This window comes from Podarcis raffonei, chromosome 11 (assembly GCF_027172205.1).
Source record: "Podarcis raffonei isolate rPodRaf1 chromosome 11, rPodRaf1.pri, whole genome shotgun sequence".
Taxonomy (NCBI): Eukaryota; Metazoa; Chordata; class Lepidosauria; order Squamata; family Lacertidae; genus Podarcis; species Podarcis raffonei.
In genome coordinates this window covers 44,539,284-44,558,355 of record NC_070612.1, presented here as the reverse complement: position 1 = coordinate 44,558,355, position 19,072 = coordinate 44,539,284, and the positions used below count along the sequence as shown (strand labels likewise).

The window sequence follows — 19,072 nt, the reverse complement described above, 5'->3', positions numbered from 1 at the left end:
AATAAGGAGGACTTAACACATCCCTTTAAAGTTTAAACTTTTCAATTTTAAGAAAATCGATGAACAAATCCTTTCTCGCAGCTCGTCTCTGGTAGCGTTTCTTCGCAGGCTTTCTTCCTCTTCTTCCTTTTCAAACAAATCTCTTTTTTTATTTAATTAGGCAGAAGAAACTTTCTCCATGTTCCCGGGTTTCCCATCAGAATCCCCATCAGTTACATCGAATGTATGCACAGAGCGCGGAATAAAGGGAGGGCTCCCGATTTCTCCTTTTCTGTGGGTGTGTTGGCACTTTGCCCGCACCCACCCACCCACCCTTCCCCCATGCCCTCCTCGCTCCCCCCCCCCAACCAAAAAAAACCCACACACACATTCATGGGCTGGCTGTTTGAGAAGTGGGCGAAGGTGGATGTCACGCTCGGGGCAGTCCGTTTCCGCGGAATCCAGCCCGGGATTTGACTCCACCTCCAGCCAAGCTGCTTCCCAGTGACAGAAGAGTTGGGACGGAGACTCGCAGTGGGAAGAGAGGCAGGGCGCGGGGAGATCGGGAGAGAAAGAGAGAGAGCGAGCGAGGCTGCTGCGAAGTCCTCCCCAAACACACACTTCAATGACCAGGCGAGCTGGGGCGAAGCGCGCTCTCCTGCCGGGGCACAAGCAGCTCTGCCTGCCGACGAGGAGTTCCCCCCAAGACGCCTCGCCCGCCGGGAGCACTTTTTCGGAGGGGCAGCGCGAGACCCTGAAAGGACTTCTCCTCTCCCACGACCCGTCGGAAGGGGACTTACTGGAGTGGCAGCGCGAGTGGCCTCGGGAAGAGGAGTAACCGGAGCTCTTTGATTTCCCCCTCCCCACACCCAACCCTTTCCCCCTTTCCCCCCACCCTCCGTGGAGATGGACACATCGCAGCCCCCAAAGTCGAAATATTGAATCTTTCCCCCCCACTACCCAAAACCTCCACACGCCGCCGCCCCACGCGCGCACACATACACACACACGCCCCGCTCCCCCTAGGACGCACGCCGGTAATAATGACAAAGGATTGCAAAGGCGAGAGTGGATCGAGTTTCGCGGAGCGATCCCCTTAAATGGATTACTAAATGGGACACTCCATCAGCTAGTCCTGTCCTCGTAAGCCTCCCAGATACATGCACCGACGAGGTACGTGAACTCCTTTTTCCTCTCTCTTCTCTCCCCCCCCCCATCCCCATGCACTGCGCTGCTGCTTCTCTGCGCTCCGGGATATGCACGAGGGCATTGTTCCGGGCTGCGTTTGCAAGCGCGGGGAGCTTGCAGCGCCAGGTCCTGCAGGACAGCAGAAGGATGGGGAAACGGCAGCGGCGGCGGCTGCAGAGCCAGGAGGCGGCGAGGACTGCTCGGGCACGCTCCATGCCGGAGCCACTTTCTCTCCCCTGACCCGGGTCCGTGTTAGTGTGTGTGCACGCGCGCCGTGCAGTTTCCCGGGGAGGGGAGAACGCCTGATTTCTCTTGCCCTGCTCTGAATCTTGCACGAACTGGGCGCGTTTGTTTTGTTGCAAAAGCGCGCCGCCAGCGCCCTCCCTCCGCCCCGCGCCCTCGCTTTCGCGGTTCGGGGACACTTTGCCCGGGAGCTGCCCGCTTGCTTGGCCGCCGCGGGGAGGGGCGGCTGCCGGGCTGTGAAGCCGCGCCACACACACACACACACACACACACACCCCGCCTCGGTGGCAGGCAGTGCAGCCGCGCCGCTCCGAGCCCGGCTTTTCCCCGTCGCTCCGCACGAGGCTTCCTTGGGGGGCGAGCAGGATGGGCGTGGAGTCTTTGTTTCGGAGACAATGTGACGGCGGAGGAGAAGCGGCGGCGAGCGGCGGGGGCAGGTGGGCTGGCGAAGCCGTCGGGCCAGGAGGGAAACTTGGGGCTGAGGGAGAGGCGGACCCCCTGTCCCCCCTACCCCACCCCCGAGCTCGTCTTCCCCTGCCGGGGCCAACGCCTCTCCTCCGCCTTCGGCGCAGTGACCGGTGCCCACCCTGGTCCCTTGGGGGGGGGAGAAGCGCGTGTGACGGCGCCGCCCGTCTCCGGCTTTGTTTGCGAGATTGGGGACGGGGCTTGGCGCGGGCGGAGGGCTGCTGCTGCTGCTCTCTCTTCCCCCTGTTGCACCCCGCGGTTGAGGGGAGGGGCAGCTGTCGAGTCGGTTTCTCTCTGGAGAACTGACGGGAGAAAGCGAAGTAGGAGAGGCGTTTGGTGTCTGTGGGGAGAGCGGAGCCTCTTCGGAGCCGCGCAGGGCAAGGTTCCTGTCCCTTTTTTTTTAGGGGGGAAGAGGAGCAGGAGTGGCGCGCTGGCGGGTTCCTCTCTCTCCCCTCAAGTCCCTCCTGCAGCCTCCGCGGAAGGGAGGAGTTATTAACGGGGCTCATTCCCTTTCTCTTGCCGCTTGTGTGTGTGCAGGCAACTCCTGGGGGGCCGAGGTACCTTTGCTCCCTCCCTCCCCCAAATAAAATATCTGAGGGAGCCGCCGCCTCCCCAAGTTGATGGGCATCGCCATGCAAACCTGTCTTGTGATCAATTATGCAGGGCGAGGCTAAACTGCTCCCCCCCCCAATATTTTATTTAAGTTGGCACCCGTGTGGTTTTGTGTGTGCGCACCTCCTTCACCCCCTTATGGGTGTCCCTTGACCACCGAAAGCATGGGAGATGTCTCTAGACCTAGAAGTGGAGAGGACAATGGGGTTTACACGACACCTTCGAAGAGAACTTAGGAAGGTGTAGCTGAAGGTTGCTTGCCCTTTGCTCTGGGCAAAAGAGGGGAGAGGACGCTCCCGTGTGATCCTGCACAGGTAATAATGCACATTGCCTGAAAGAGAATGCTAGAGAAGGAGAAAGGGAAGCAGTAGAGAAAGGGCCAGGCAACTTGGTCCCTTGGGAAACAGAACTCCTTGTGCTATTAAGTCCTTTAAGTATATTACAGTAATATATTAATATATTAATGTAATATATTAAGTATATTACAGTATTGGGAGACCGACCTGTTCCTGAGGCACTGGGGTGACATGTTAAAAAGTTATTGTGATACATATTGTGAAGCCATGGGCATTTGTGTGCATACCACCCTCTGCCTGGCCAGCAGCGATTAATTTGAGCCAGGGCTCACCAAGAATTAGACAATGAACCCTTTTTCAAACGTATTACTTTCTGTAATAGTGAAGGGGTGTGCCTTTGAGCATGTGCAGAGTGCCTTTCCCTCGCCACTTTAATAACCACAGCCAGCTCTCCTATTTGGGGTTAAGGGAATAGGATTTTCGGGGCAGACAGTAGTACAGTTTCTATTCAGGCCCCCAAGACCAAGTACCTCTTATTGTAGAAACTATCACTGCCCCCCAAACATCATGTTTCAGTTGTTCTCCCCTAACTTCCCTTTGACACTAGGGAATGGTGTGAACGTGGAAAGTCCTTTGGCAGAAATTTTTGTTCCCTCAAGACTGCTGACTGGATGAAGATAATGCCCAAAGACTGGAAAAGGAAGGAGTTAATGGGAGTTCTCCACTCACTGGGGAAGGAGGTGCAGTTCATGGGAAGCTGCTAGGCCCCCTCCCAGCACTGCCCAGACTATATATAAATATAATATTGGAATATAAAAAAGAGGTCAGTGGGAGATTCTCTCAGTATTACCACCAACCACCTTAAGCCAGCCCAGCAGCTGAAGGGAGAGCAGAGGCTGTTGGCTGGTGCTGGTGGTGTGTTAGCTGTTAAGGTGTGCTGGCTACATGAGCCTGGAAAGCTCTGGGCTGAGAGTAATGTGTATTAAGTGCTCTGGCTGTGAATTTGCATGAGTGAAAGTGGGAAGCCTACAAATCCCCATGTGTTGTTTTCCCTGCCTGCTGGTCTGTTGGAGAAGTGGAGCAGAACTGAGGCAGCTCAGGGGAGTTGGGGGGGGGGAGGCTGGGAACTGCTGGCTTGGCTTCCCTGGAGCATCATTCTCGGCAGAACAGCTCGCAGCAATCTAGGCAAAGCGTTCTGGATCCAGACCCGGGGAAATCCAGTTTGGGTATTGTCAGGTTCCAGGAACTATCGGTGGAACAAGTTTCAAGGTTTTCTTAGAGAAGGGGGGCGGGGACTTGTAGAGATGATGGCTGGTTCACACAGTGTTTTGTTTTGCAGAAGTTTCATGGGAAGAGAAGTGAAAATCCGCTTGGTTGTGGTGACTGAAAAGCAGAATTCAAGGCTGAATGTAGAAAAATAAAAATCACAATCTCTCTTGAGTTTTCATTCAGTTTTAGCAAAGTGAAAAGTGGAGTGCTGTGGTTTATGGATATAGTTATCTAGGACCAGTGAATTTCTGTAGCTGGCTTCATTGTGCAATGATTATTGTATCTTAGCATTTGTGTTCCTAAACCCTGTATACATATTTTTGTATATCTGCTCCCATTTTTGTGAAGGAAACTATTCTTTCCCCAGGAGTGGGTTCTTATAAATATAATTGAAAACCTGTAGATTTAAGATTGTTCAAATAGGAAGCAATCAGTTTGGTTGGTTTGTGATGGGAATATTTTGTCATCCACAACACAATGGAAGTTAAATCATCATGAATGCATCAAGCAATTTCTATTAAACCGAAGTTACCAACACACATCATAATTCAGAACCAAGGTTAATTATTAAGCTAACATTAAATAAAAGTCGCAGAATTCTGTCTCCAACTATTGTTCTTTTATATTCTACTATTTTTGTGAAAGACAATGTTGTTTTTGTATTGTGACCTTTGTTTTAAAAAGCAGACAAACCAGTTGAGACTGTTGGAATGTCACGTTTTTGGTCTTGATTCTGCCATCCTTGTTTCCTGGACTTACTGCTTTTCTAGGAATATATTTCTGTAGGGTAGAGGGAGGTGCTTTAAGAAAGCTTGCAGGATGGCTCTGTTGATACCTAGAAATATTACTTTCCAAAGCCCCACAGAGTTTGTAGTTTTTTTCTGCTTTAATTAACTGCTCCACAGAGCATATCCTATCCTATCCATGTGTACTCGGAAGAAAGATCTACTGAGTTCAGTGGGACTCCCAGGTTGCAATTCTAAAAACACTTACCATGGAAGCAAGTCCCATGGAAATCAACAAGGTTTACTTATGAGTAGATATGCATAGGATTGCATTGTGTCGCTTCACAATGTTTACTGAAAAGTGGAGAATAGGGAAGAACTAGGCTCTTTAGACCTTTATTTTTAAGTAACAACTGCATATATTGTTCAGTGCATGAGATGACTGGGACTTTTCTTTAAGTGAAAGTACACTGCCAAGATAATTCTCTATGTGATATAATTTCTCATGGTATTGGCATGATCCCATTTAGACACTGATAGTTTATAAAACTTAATCTGGATCATGCCAATACCGGGCAACTATATATAGGCCTTCTTTCTTACTTGGGAAAATCTACTGACTTTAATAAGAGCTTAACAGAAGGAGGAACTGAAAACTGGTACATGCTGTCTGCAAATGCTGAAACAGTGTATAGAGGGGAGGGGAGTGGCTGCAGGGAATACAATAGATAGGAGATAGCTGGTTTGTTCGTTTGCTTTATACAAAAAGTCAAAGATGATCTGAACCATGAGTAAAAAGAATCCAATTTTCACATATGTTCCCCATACTTTCCATTAGTTAACATCATAGTGCTTATTTTTCTGATAATTAAAGAGACCTACTTCATGTGCTAAACCAAGCTTCCTGAAAGGGAAAGTAACTGGGCACTCAAATGGATAAAGGACACTTCTACTTAACATCCCCAGCTATTTCATGGTAACAAAAGTAGATGCTAGAGCCATAGCCCTTTTCCACAGGTTGTAATTTGAGGAGTGAAGCTAGTGCAGCTGGAGTCTGGAAAAAAGGGCAGCAGGGGTTAAGGGCAAGGAACTGCTTTCATTGATAAAAAAGAGAGCAAATTAATGATCTGTGATAAATCCAAAATAGAACTGTGCTCGTTAAAAGGAAGCCGGCAGTTGTAAACTTGTTTGTGTGCTTGTTTGGTAAAGGAAAGGGAAGATTTGTCACCTCCGCAAGAGCAAGAAGAACTAAACATAAATGCATATGAAAGGCGCTCACATGGTTTAGGGCAATAAAGGCATAAAAGGATTAAATTGACCTCACCTAACAAATGCATTGCATCTTTGCCTATGTGCAGGAGTACATTGCTGTGCTATCTAGAGGAATGTCCGGTGTGTTCTGTAGAAATCTATCACTCATTAACCTGACAGGTTACAGACCAAGAGCAGTTAGACACTGGGATTTCAAGTGTGCTCCAACATTTTAAATTCTTGAGGCAGATTATATGCTGTTAGAGGCAGAACATGGCATACGAACAAAAGTGGTGCCTTTATTACCTCTTTTTCTGTATAACATAATTCAATATCTCAAAGACCAAAACAGATGGGATTATTCAACAAAGTTAATTTGGTTGAGATCAGTGAGGATATATCAAATAAGACAAGACCTGCACAATTTAGGGCTTCAGTAAAAGCATTCATATACAGTTGTACCTTGGATCTCAAACGCCTTGGCTCCCGAACAAATCGGCTCCCGAACAATTGAAACCTGGAAATGAGTGTTCTGGTTTTTTAACGTTCTTTTGGAAGCCAAACGTCCAACGGGGTTTCTGCAGCTTCCGATTGGCTGCAGGAGCTCCCAGCAGCCAATCATAAGCTGCACTTTGGTTTTTGAACGTTTTGGAAGTCGAATAGAATTCCAGAACGGATTCCGTTCTATTTCCAAGGTAGAAACAATGGGGAACCTGTTGCCTTTCAGATGTCGGAGACATAACTTGCATCATCCTTGACCGTAGGCCGGTCCAGCAACACCAGGAGGACCATAGGTTCCTCATCCCTGACATATGTTGAGTCAGAGAATGCTGATATTTAGTGGATCATATCATGGAGGAAAAACTGACAACTCGTACATTCTGAGTATTCCAACCCCAATGCAATCCTGGTAAAAGTAACCACATAGTTAATTAAAACCAACCAGGCATGAGTAAAACATGTTAAGTAACCTATTGGATATGATCTCAGCCAAAGAAGGACTTCTAATGTAAATGCCCTTCTCTGTGGAGTGGATGACTTCACAATTATTTGCAGCTCAGGACATAGTTTCCACCTCATCACCTGGCTAGGGAAATGCAACTTTTGCTGTTCATGGCACTAATGTAATTCAGAAAATTGGTAGCCTTTTCAGAACATAGAACATAACTTTTTCTGTAGCTGAAAAACACCTTAAGAAAGGGAAGAGAGGAGGGAATGACAAAGGCTCAATTTGTGGGTGTATGCATACTCATGTAATTATTTAGTCAAGTCTACACTGACAAGACTTGTCATTGTCATTGGTGAGATCGATGCTCAGCCCAGAACATTGATTATAGAAGATCTCGCCCAACTTTTAATTTGACTCTTTTCTCCAGACTTTACATCTGCATCTTCTTCCAAGTGGTTTCCAGTGTTTCCTCCATCCCAGAGAAGCAAGCCAGAAGCTAGTATTTCTTCTGTAATGTCTTAATTGGTGGTCGTGAAGTGCCTCTAGTAATTAACTAAGTACATTTCAAAGCATCACAGTTAGATGGGTAAGAGATATACAGCGATCAGGTCACCTGACAGAGAGGATGCTGCTGTCTGTGGGTTGGCAGCTGCTGTTTTCACTCCACGGTCGCAATAGGACAGTAGCAACAGGAATCCGGTTTGTAAGCCTAGAACTTGTAGCTGCCTGGATTCTGTCTTTAATATGTATTTATTCCAATGTGTTTTCAACACCTTGCTTTCAACACTTTTACCAGTATTCAGCTGGTACCATTTTCCATATCCATCCTGAAACCTCAACTTGGCAGGTTCTAAAATAGTGACCCATGTGCCTTGCCTTTTTGTGTGTGCAGTTGAACGCCACTCACAAAGCAAATGTGGTGTTATTGTGTCAATGAGCCCTTTCCCAAAGCAATTTGCAACTAAACTTGCAATCCCAGGTACAATTACGAGAGAGCAAGTTTTAATTATCTCCTGTGTAGTCGTGCTTGTGCAGAACACCCCTGCTATCTTCTCTCCCCATATGCCCCCCAACTGCTGCTGGGATTCACCCAAGCCTCTGCAGCAAATTCTGGGGGGTGGTAGGAGAATAATCCATTCTTGGAGAATAATCCATTCTTAAGGAAATCAGCCCTGAGTGCTCACTGGAAGGACAGATCCTGAAGCTGAGGCTCCAGTACTTTGGCCACCTCATGAGAAGACTCGACTCCCTGGAAAAGACCCTGATGTTGGGAAAGATGGAGGGCACAAGGAGAAGGGGATGACAGAGGACGAGATGGTTGGACAGCGTTCTCGAAGCTGCTAACAACATGAGTTTGACCAAACTGTGGGAGGCGTGCTCTGGTCCATGGGGTCACGAAGAGTCAGACACGACTAAACAACAACAGCAACAAAGGAGAAGAAGAGTAGGATAGTGCCATTGTGTGAACTTAAGTTATTCTGAGAGCACAATGACTTTGTTGGATGCAAACCCATGAGACTTCTGAGCAATTGTACTTAAGACAGCACTTGACTAGTCACTGCTCATAATCATAACCATTGGTTTGAATGTTGCACCTAAATATGTTATTAGCCTGCCTGCCCTAGTCTCAGACTAAGGTTTTGAACTGAGGAGTTGCATGGCCTGTGGCTTACATCATGACTACTGCAGACTCGCCCATTTGGTACTGACTGAGCTCAGTAGTGTGTGGCATTTGTGTATTTCTAATGGTTCCCATTGCCTGGTGAGCAATGGACTATTGCATAGGCGCCGACTCCATGGGGCTTGAGGGGGCCCGAGCCCCCTCAAAAATTCGTTTGGGGGGGCTCCGCCCCCCCAATAATCTCCGGCGCCCCTCCAGCAGAGCGCCATCGCCGCCCCTCCCCCAGCCCAAAATGCACAGGGGGGGCGGGCTGCATGCCTCCTGCCCTCCCTCCCGAGCAAAAGCTCCACCCAATTTCCTTTGGAGCTGATTAATAGGCGCAGCACGCTCTCCCCTATTCGCTCACGAGGAGGCGGCGCCACTTTATTTGCATATTCATGAGCTTATTTATTATTCATGAGCTTTCCCGGGCCCCCCCAATATTTTTTATAAGTCCGCGTCGCTGGACTATTGCATCTTTGTGGTCAAGCATGGGATCAAAAAAACGGCATTGTTAGTAGCTAAGAAAGTTCATGTGTTGTGATCTCGCCTTGGGGCACTGGAGAAGATTCTAATCACATTGTTAGTTCTCAGAGTTGGCTTTATGCAAACTTTTCACAGGCTGGCTATTTGATGTCAATTCGGTTAGCATAACTAAATTTGCTCAACTGATAGGTCAATTTATGCTTCATAAAATAAGCTAAAATAACTGGCTTTAAGAAGAGTAAGTACAGTCAATTTCAGAGGGACTAACTTGGCTTAAATCCAAGAACTTTGGCAGTTTGTGCTGAAAGATAGGTCATGCGTACTTAATTACTTGATCAGGAATTTGTCCTGAACCATGAATTAACACCTCTACTTTTATTATGGTTAAGCCAGTCTTGAGGTGAGAAAATGAGACAAATTTATGGAATCTTGAATTAGAATTTCCAGTAGTTTTGTTTTGGTTTTTAATCTATTTGCATAGAGCTCCGTGTAGTTATCCAGTGGAATCCTGCCCAACTTTCGTGAGTATTACATTTAACTCCTTAAATACAATGATACCCTCTTCTGAATACCTATAGTGTACAGTGGTACCTTGGTTTACAACCATAATCTGTTCCGGAGGTCCGGCTGTAAACCAAAACAGGTTGTAACCCAAAACGCGCTTTCGCCAATGGGGCCTCCAAAAAAATGGGTTGTAGTCCAAAAAAAGGGACACACACTTCCAGGTTTGACGTGGTTGTAATCCAAAATGGTTGCAGACCAAGGTACCACTGTACTAGACGAATCCTAGTATGTTGCTATTTTATTTATATCCCCCCTTGAAGCCAAAGTTGACACCCAAAGCAAACATTTGTTACAGTCACAGAGCTATAGTATGAACCCGATAGATTGGTGCCTGCACTGCATGGGGCACAGCCTCATGATTTGAGTACTTACCAATATTTTGAATGCCAGTGAGAATAGTAACATAGCAGTCAAGGAAAAGCATTTTCCCTTCCATTTCCATCTAGTTTTCTGCAGGGTTTTTGTTTTGTAGGAAGAAGCAAGCATTCAGGAACTCCCACGATTGAAGTAGTAACAGACCAGAGTTAGATTTTCCACCTCAATTAAACCAAGCCATTAAACAGTGGTTCTCAGGTTCCAAAACCTGCTGTGGGAAACTGAAAATTACATTGGTGGAATTAAACATTTTAAATATTTAGGCTGCCAGAGAATAGCTTATTTTAAATAAATTTATATAGAAACTGTTTACTATTCATGACAGTTAAGAAGCATAAAAGCAGCCAATGTTAAATAGAGAGGCATAGGATGTACTGGAAGAAAGTATACAGCAAACAAACAAACAAACAAACAAACAAACAAACAAACAGATCTCCCCTCACTGCATATCAGTAAATGCATGTAATAGATAACAAAAAATGAAGTTTCCAAGTAAAATATATTCATGTCTAAAATTTGATTCATACTAAGGTTTAATCAAAAGGGACGCAGGTGGCGTTGTGGGTTAAACCACAGAGCCTAGGACTTGCCGATCAGAAGGTCAGCGGTTCGAATCCCCGCAACGGGGTGAGCTCCCGTTGCTCGGTCCCTGCTCCTGCCAACCTAGCAGTTCGAAAGCACGTCAAAGTGCAAGTAGATAAATAGGTACCGCTCCGGCGGGAAGGTAAATGGCATTTCCGTGCACTGCTCTGGTTCGCCAGAAGTGGCTTAGTCATGCTGGCCACATGACCCGGAAGCTATATGCCGGCTCCCTCGGCCAATAAAGCGAGATGAGTGCCGCAACCCCAGAGTCAGTCATGACTGGACTTAATGGTCAAGGGTCCCTTTACCCTTAAGGTTTAATCAACTCTTATGTTAAGCGTATTGAGATACTGCCATATGGAATCATGGTATGTTACTTTGTTTCTGATTGTTACCAACTCCACATAAGTATTTGTTCAGTGTATAAAAAGACTGCAAGTTCCTTTTTGTCTGAATGGGCTTTTCAAAATAAAATCCCAAAGTGCATCTGTAGAAACTGAAGCATGGATGGAAAATGATAAGCCAGCTATTAACAGAACTGCCAGTTGTTGCATCTCAAGAGGGAAGACATATGGTAACTCACTAGGTTCAGTACTGACCTTTCCCTTCAAAAGTATTTTTTTTTAATAATAGCAATTACTATATACAGTGTTTTAGGGCAGATACTTGGAATTCACTCTGAATATATTGGTCCTCACAATTCTATTCTGTAGCTACCAAGCAAAACATGTCCAGAAAGGAATCAGGCATACTATGTTGAAATCTGTGGTATTTTTATTTTTGCCTACATGCTAGACTGCAGGATGAAGCTGTTGGCAAAAGTTGTTTTGGGGGGCGGGGAAATACTCCATTACGCCTATGGATTCTATATCCAGCTGCCTTCAATGGAAACCGAATACTCATGGCAGCAGGAGCAAATGGATGATTTTATGACATGGAATTCAGCCATAGTCTGGGCCCAGCGTATAAAAGCTAGACATTTTCCTGGAGTGGGATTGTGATTGCCATATTGATCATGCACTTTCCCCTCCCAGTATTTATACCATGTGCTTTTCGTCAATATTGCTTGGCCACAAAAACCTCACAAGAATCTTTCAGTAATTAAAAGGAAAGCATCCTTATGCAGCTAGTGAAAGCGAAGTCTTGTTTCTGACTCTCTAGCAAAATCTACATCTTAACTCCAGGAAACTTGACTGCATGGTGTTTCTGGACTCAAAAGTTTCTGGTAAAATAGCAGATAATCTCTTTTAAGTAGCCAACTGTGCTTCATTATAGAGGATTTCTCTATCTCTTTCTCCCTCGCACCACTTGCATGGGATACATCTTTTCAGGAAAAGAGAAAAGAGGAAGCAGATAATTTGCTGCATTTTATGAGTTTTTTAATAAAACGAAAACCATTGATACCTGTCAACATCTTCTGTTTAGTGCCAGTTTGACATGGATCTGTGCTAATTCCTTTCCCATTCTTGAGTTATGGCCTAGCTTGACACTGTCCTTGGCCTCTTCATCTATTAATCATGGAAGCTGCTTTCTTATTCGGTTGCCATAGTTTCAGTGCCTCAGATAGTGTTGGGGTGCCTTGGGAAAGGCTTGAGATATACTAGGACTTGCAAGCCTTGCAGTTATTCTGGCACTTGCATAGCTCTGAAAGAACAGAAAACAGCTCCAACATAATTTCAACATAAGAGGAAACTTCTGGATGTGTCTCTCTGGACCTTGTTATGTGCACACCCAGCTGATATTTTCTCCAGGATTTTCTTCTTCCTGGGGAAGAAAAAAACACCCGAGAACTTGCAGTTCAGAGACTAATGGCTGCTTTTATCTACTGCAAGGAAAGGAAGGGGTTTTCTGTTGATGAATGGTTGAGAAAATTAGGGCATTTGGCAATACAGGTAATTTTTTGGTTCTTAGCTGCACATGGCATGATGTTATGTTTTTGATAAAGCCATATTTTGTACTTGCCATTCTCAAGCTGATATTAACTTTTCTTTAATTGTGATTGAAAGCTGATGAACTTTTGTGTCTGAAAACTAGCTATTTCATGTGTTGAGCTTGAAATAAAGGAAGACTGAACTTTGGTTATCCAAAGAACCATAGCCATTTCACGTTGATTAGAAACATTGCCTGTTCATTCATCTGTCCACCCTTTTCAGTGTTTTTGTTCTCAAGTTTTACACTTAAATGTTTCTAAATGCAGAGTTATGTCTTCCTAGGAAAATATATACATGCGAGAACAATGACTAGCTTCTCAGAAAAAATGCTAATCAACTTGAGGGACTAAAACACAAGGCAGTCATCCTTGAACTTAGAGCAAGAAGCAGATTTTTTTGACGCAAATTTCAGTAGAAGTCAAATTACATTGGACAGTGGCAATTCCATGAGTTTCTACACATAGCCGATCCAGTCATGTAGAAAGCAGGGTGGTGAGATCCAGTTCTGGCAGCAAAAGGGATGATGTCCCTCTTCTCCTTCCATAGATAACTTGCCTCTCTGCAGAGCCTCCCTTTGAACACCTTGCTCCTCAGCAAGGTCCCAGTATCAGAAGTGAACTTGGCAGGATTAAAAGTGCTGGTGGGGTGAGGAGTTGTGTGGAGGTAAGTAGCAGGTCCAGGGAGGGTACATTGTCATGCTCCTTTTATTGTTAAAATTGGACCCCCACACAACTCTGTATGAAATAGGCATGTCTAACTTCACCTTAATTACACCATAATAATAGAATCATAGAATTGTAGAGTTGGAAGGGACCCCAAGGGTCATTGAGTGCAGCCACCTGCAATACAGGACTCTTGACCAACATGGGGCTTGAACTCACAACCCTGAGATTTAACAGTCCCTCTACCGCAGACATAGGCAAACTCCAACCCTCCAGATGTTTGGGACTACAATTCCCATCATCCCTAGCTAACAGGATCAGTGGTCAGGGATGATGGAAATTGTAGTCCCAAACATCTGGAGGGCCAGAGTTTGCCTATGCCTGCTCTACCGACTGAGCTGATAAAACATTCACAGTGCTGTCCTATGTGCGCCTTCTCTGAAGGAAGCTCCATTGAGTTCAATGAAACTTGCTTCCAAGCAAGTGTCCATAGGATTGCGGGCTAAATTTTAATATCACGAAGGGTGGTGCATGTACGGCATCCTTCTACATATGGTTTTTCAAAAATATTGTAGAGTTTTGTCGCTGGAGAAGTTGTGGTAGACCTGCTCTTCTCATTGGAGTGTTAGCATGAGCAGGTTCCGGTTTAGGGTAGTCACCCAGATGCAAAAGAGGACAGGGCACCTGTAGAGAGACAGTGTGGTTTAGTGGTTAGAGTGTCAGACTGGGCCGTGAAGCTCTCTGGCTGACCTTGAGCCAGTCATTACCTCCCATCCTAACCTACCTCACATGGTTGTTGTGCGGATTAAATGAGAAGTGGGAGAAGCATGTGCACTTACCTTGAGCTCCTTGGAGAAAAAGATGGGCTATCCATGCAATGCAATGTAATAAAAATAGTTGAATAGAAGAGGCGATTTCAACAGGTATAGCTTCAGCAGGCTACATCTGAAATTTTCACACAACGGTGTAGAAAGTGGAAGAGTCCTGTCTTCTTTTTCACCTGCCACTCAAGTTCACTGTGGCATTGTAATCAACTTCCCCCCAGAGACAAATTCATTCATTTATTTTTAAAAAGCATTTGTTGGCCACCTTTCCCAGCATTCAGAGTGCCATACCATAACAAAACAAATTCAACAAATGAGCAAGCAAACCGAAATCAGCAGTATCAATAAAGACAAGCCAACTGAAACAGAGGTCAAATGGAATACAGTGGTACCTCGGGTTACATACGCTTCAGGTTACATACCCTTCAGGTTACAGACTTTGCTAACCCAGAAATAGTGCTTCAGGTTAAGAACTTTGCTTCAGGATGAGAACAGAAATAGCGCAGCGGCAGCGGGAGGCCCCATTAGCTAAAGTGGTGCTTCAGATTAAGAACAGTTTCAGGTTAAGAATGGACCTCCAGAACGAATTAAGTACTTAACCCGAGGTATCACTGTAGATGCTTTTTTTGCACAACTCCCAAGACCAATAGAGAAGGGAGATTTGGGCTCTTGGGGCAAGGAGTCCCAAGGTGCTTGATGCTCACCAGGACCGTTCTCACATTCCACGGAGTTGGACTTTGAAGCACGGTCTGAGAGGATGATCTAAGCTAGTACAGGAGAAATATAAGGAAAGATTCCCTCTCTGAAACGTGGGACCCAGCTACGAACTTTTCCAGCAGCTTCAATAAGATTAATTTGATAAATTTTAAGAAGCATTTAATGTTCAAGAAAGTAACATTTTTAAAAAAAGCAGTTTTACATTAAGCAAACCATTTTAGTCAAAGCTATGCCAGAGGATTATGTGCCGCTTGTAAGTTTGTCAGATGTGGAACCTGTCTGAAGACATAGTGACATTTGAAATTATAAATAAGCTACTTTTCATTCAGGGATGAATATCAGAACTTCAAGCATGTCATTTCAGCAGCCTGAATAACACGCTTTTGCAGACTATCAACTATTGCCTCCTCTGAAGTAGTTTCTGATTGAGGTTTCATAACATGAAATAGATAAAAGGATAAGTGTTTATATGTTGCTAGATGCGTCAACTTTCTGGGGATCAGGAGCTCTAGTTGTAAACCTTTTGCTCTTGTGATGGCACAGGAGTTTGGAAATAAAATATATTGTTGCGCCCCAATCTCCAAGCGGTGTGAGATTCCGGGGTTCCAGGCACTTATCTGGGGTTCGGGTCTCTTTAGGATATATGGTTTATTTATGCAACCTGAGCCCATGATGGAGGGGTTCACAGCATTAACACCAAAAAGGGCCTTGTTTCTCCCATAGCCACAGCCTTGGATTCATACAGAAGTCGAATATTGCTCTCAGACGTATTGCTCTGACTCCAGCTTGCTGCTTTCCTTCTAGCTCGCATCACTGCAACTCTAAACTAAGGCTTTCACCTTCTAACCACATCTCAGTTGAGGGAGGGGTTACACCCATTTACTGTTTCAAACAGAGCTCCCTTTTCTTTGTTCTATTAATGGCCCATCACCCAGGCAATCGCCTCAACACCAGAAGCTAACCTGGCTTATATTTTAACACCTGTTAGATCCAGGGATTAGAGAAATCTTGCATACAGCCTACTTCCCCCTGCTCCAACTCATAACAACCATATATTTTTTCCTAAGGGCATCACAATGAGATTCTGGAATCATTTCTCACTAAGTAAAGAGCATGTCAGTTAATCTATATAATCTTGCGATGGCTCAGTTGCTTGACAGTGACAGTAGATGTCCTGATCACAGTACAATACTCGTATGGGTGGAAACTGATTTGTTTCAAAGGAAAAGCAATATTAGAGAAGGCTGTGGCTTAGATCCGAGGCTGAAAAGGTATCTTAAACAAATTCATTTGTGTCCCCAGAAGTTGTTCTGGGTTAGTCAAGTTAGATATGGACACAACCAAGCACTTTTAAGAAAGTTCGTATCTCTTGTATAAAAGGTAGTGCATGATGTTGGGGTTTAACATTTATGTTTAACCTGGTGTTTTCCAGTTATGATTTATCTGCAAAAGATGGCTCCGAGTAGATTAAGGACTTGATTATATTACTACCAAAAAATGGAGATCCAAGACTATTTTAATTTTTAAAAATCCAGTTAAAAAATCTTTTTAAAATGATGCTTTTAGGCACATGCATTGGGCATTCTATGGTATGGTTGCTCTAGAGTCTAGCACAAAGTAAGCACAGGCGGCAGCCATTTTGCATGGGGGTTCTGTTTCTGGCTCCCACGTTCATTGTTGGAGTGCGCATAAGCCTGCTCCATTCTGCTCTCTTCTGGCTCCCAGATGACCCGTGTATCAGTTGGATGCATGGCAAATGGTCTCTGTCTGTATTGCATAACAACCGTATGTATGATATTAGCAAATCATGTATTTTTGGTTAGTATTATTTGGTGACTTTGGCTCATACTACAACATGTAATCTAGATTTTGGGCTTTGTGTATTTGTGGCTGTGATGCCTTGGACACATAGCTGTCAACTTACAGATTTGAAAATAAGGGACCAGCAGCCTTGAAAATAAGGGATCAGCAGCCAAAATAAGGGATTTTCCAGGCACAGGTACTGTATGTTCAACTTCTGAGCCCCTCTGAGCCAAAGGCAGAAAGCCCAGCCAGCAGCCAAACGAAGCCTCAAGTGGTGGTTCCCACAGAGCAGCAACCCGGCAAGGGGGATGCAGCAAGGAAAGCCACCGTCACCTCTCCGCTGGGAAGCGCTGAGCAAAGGCGAGTCCCCAGGCAATGCGGCCGGGCACAAGGCATGCAAGCTCCACCCCCCAGTCGTTCTTAGACTCCTTATTGGGTGAGCAGCCAAGCAACAAAGTTGGAGCCTCCCTCCTCCCTGGCCAGCAGGGAGGGAGGGAGAGGAGCTGCTTCCTTTGAAACCCGGGAAATTTAAGGGACATCATCAATAAGGGACAGCAGCGGGACACGGCGGTGGGATAAGGAAGTTTCCAGCCAAATAAGGGATGGTTGACAGCTATGCTTGGACAGCATAAAGTTTCTGAACCCTTTCTAGTTCTTTAAGATGCTGTTGAACTTAGGCCTCCAGGTCTGCAAGGCAAGCAAGGTCTGTCAAGTCCCTGGCTCAACCTCACAATCTTATTTCTGGCCACAACATATTTGCATATGTAAATTTATTTAAATATTTACACACTCTTAGATTTCCACCGTCTCGCATTTAGGCTGGCCTAAGATTAAACCTTTGTGATTTTACCATTGTAAAATCAGTCATTTGGGACATATAGCATATGCTGTACGTTATACATTATGATGGGATGAGATTATGGCCAGGATCATCAAGACAAAGCCAGAAGAAAGTGTCACAGTTAAATTGTTTCATGTGCAGACGTAGTTGGAACCTGTCAAAAGAAGATTCTACTTCCAATATAGAACTATACACAGAGTTAAGGATTTTAAGTGTATTCCTTTTCAGGAATGAATTTGCCCATTTTTAATGTTTTTATTTGCCTATTTTGAGTATATATAGACACAATCTCAGGTGAGGACTGTACCATTTCACCTATGTTTAAATTGGCCCTGTACCTCTTGTAAGTGTGCACAAAATTTAATGAACTTTTCAGAGGTGTATAACACAAGTATATAATTTTTTTACAAATGTAGAGCAACCTTATCATATATATTTATTCAGAAATATACTTCCTGGAAAATGTGCCTATAATATTGCAGTTTGGGGATGTTATTATCTAACTGTCTCAGTATTTGATTCACTCCACTTTCCATTTGTTCTTCAAAACATTACTTACTTGAAATGCATTTCATATCACTTGAGGAACAGATTTCTTAATAAATGTGCAATGTATCATATTAAAACCATTTTTACATTAGGATTTTTAAAAGATGATCATCATGTATCTTAAATAAAGCTCTGGTTGTATTCAGCTCACTGGTGGTGTAGTAGAATAATTTGTACTTATTAATTATAAATGGTGAGCTTTTGCAGTTCAGACTTATTGATCTTTAACCATCTTAATGAGAAATTACCTAAATTAAATTGATTTAATATTCGCGGTAATGTGTTCTAGGAAAGTGATAATGTAACATAACTCCAGAACTGTATCCCATCGAGCAAAAATGGCCTTTCATGCAAATAAATTCTTACTGTATTTTTTCAGGCAGGGATTCGAATAAAGCGAGAAAATAAATCTAGTTCTTAGAACAGCAATAAAAAGATATAATATTTTTGGTGTATCTCTTTGGGTCTAGGTCTGAGCTAGAGAAATGGGAAATCCACAAATTAGTGTGGGTTGGATCTATTCTAGACTAAGAGAGCAATCCAAACCACCCCACTTTTTACCTGATCCAAGAGTATGTTTGGATTAGATGGATGCGCCCCTCTTTCCAGCTCAGCCACTTTCCCACCAGCCATGACTGAGCTCCCTCTTCCATGCGTACCAAATGTGTGGGCAGGAACCATTGGAAAGCCCCAAAAATGATGTGTTCTGAGGATGGGGAGCAAGTAGGGCTGAGATGGCCCAACTCCTTTCACGCAATGACACCAGGCACAATTTGGGGCCTGTTGCTATACCATTGGAGGCAATTGTCGTGCCCACTTTCTGCAGCAGATGACGTGAGCACAGTAGGGCTATGGATGTGGCAGTGGCTTTGCCGCTCTGCCAAACCACGCTAGCAGGAGGGGGTAGTTTGGGTTGTTGTTGAAGTGAGAATAGCAAAAACACAGCTAAGAAGCTTAGATCATATATATGACTAACAGCCTTCTTTGGAAATTAAACCCACGTCCAGACTTTAAACATTAAAAAATTTTACTTGCAGAAACATAATATTTATAGTCACACACTTCTCCAAACGTGGTAGTACAGTCTCTTCTTCTAGCTTC

At 44.6% G+C, this 19,072-nt stretch overlaps 1 protein-coding gene across 9 annotated transcripts in view; it reads left to right on the top strand.

Moving 5' to 3' along the window:
* The first annotated feature begins 376 nt into the window (after nucleotides 1–376).
* Nucleotides 377–19,072, top strand: part of SEMA6A (semaphorin 6A) — a 183,426-nt gene continuing 164,730 nt past the window's right edge. For 5 of the 9 annotated variants that reach the window (XM_053408704.1, XM_053408700.1, XM_053408703.1 and 2 more), the window contains exon 1: nucleotides 378–1,152. The gene's annotated coding sequence lies outside the window, so the exon portion shown is untranslated. Of the gene's footprint in view, nucleotides 1,153–1,393; nucleotides 1,413–2,588; nucleotides 2,802–19,072 lie in introns of those variants that run through there. The other 4 variants (XM_053408701.1, XM_053408699.1, XM_053408698.1 and 1 more) reach the window with 4 other exon arrangements.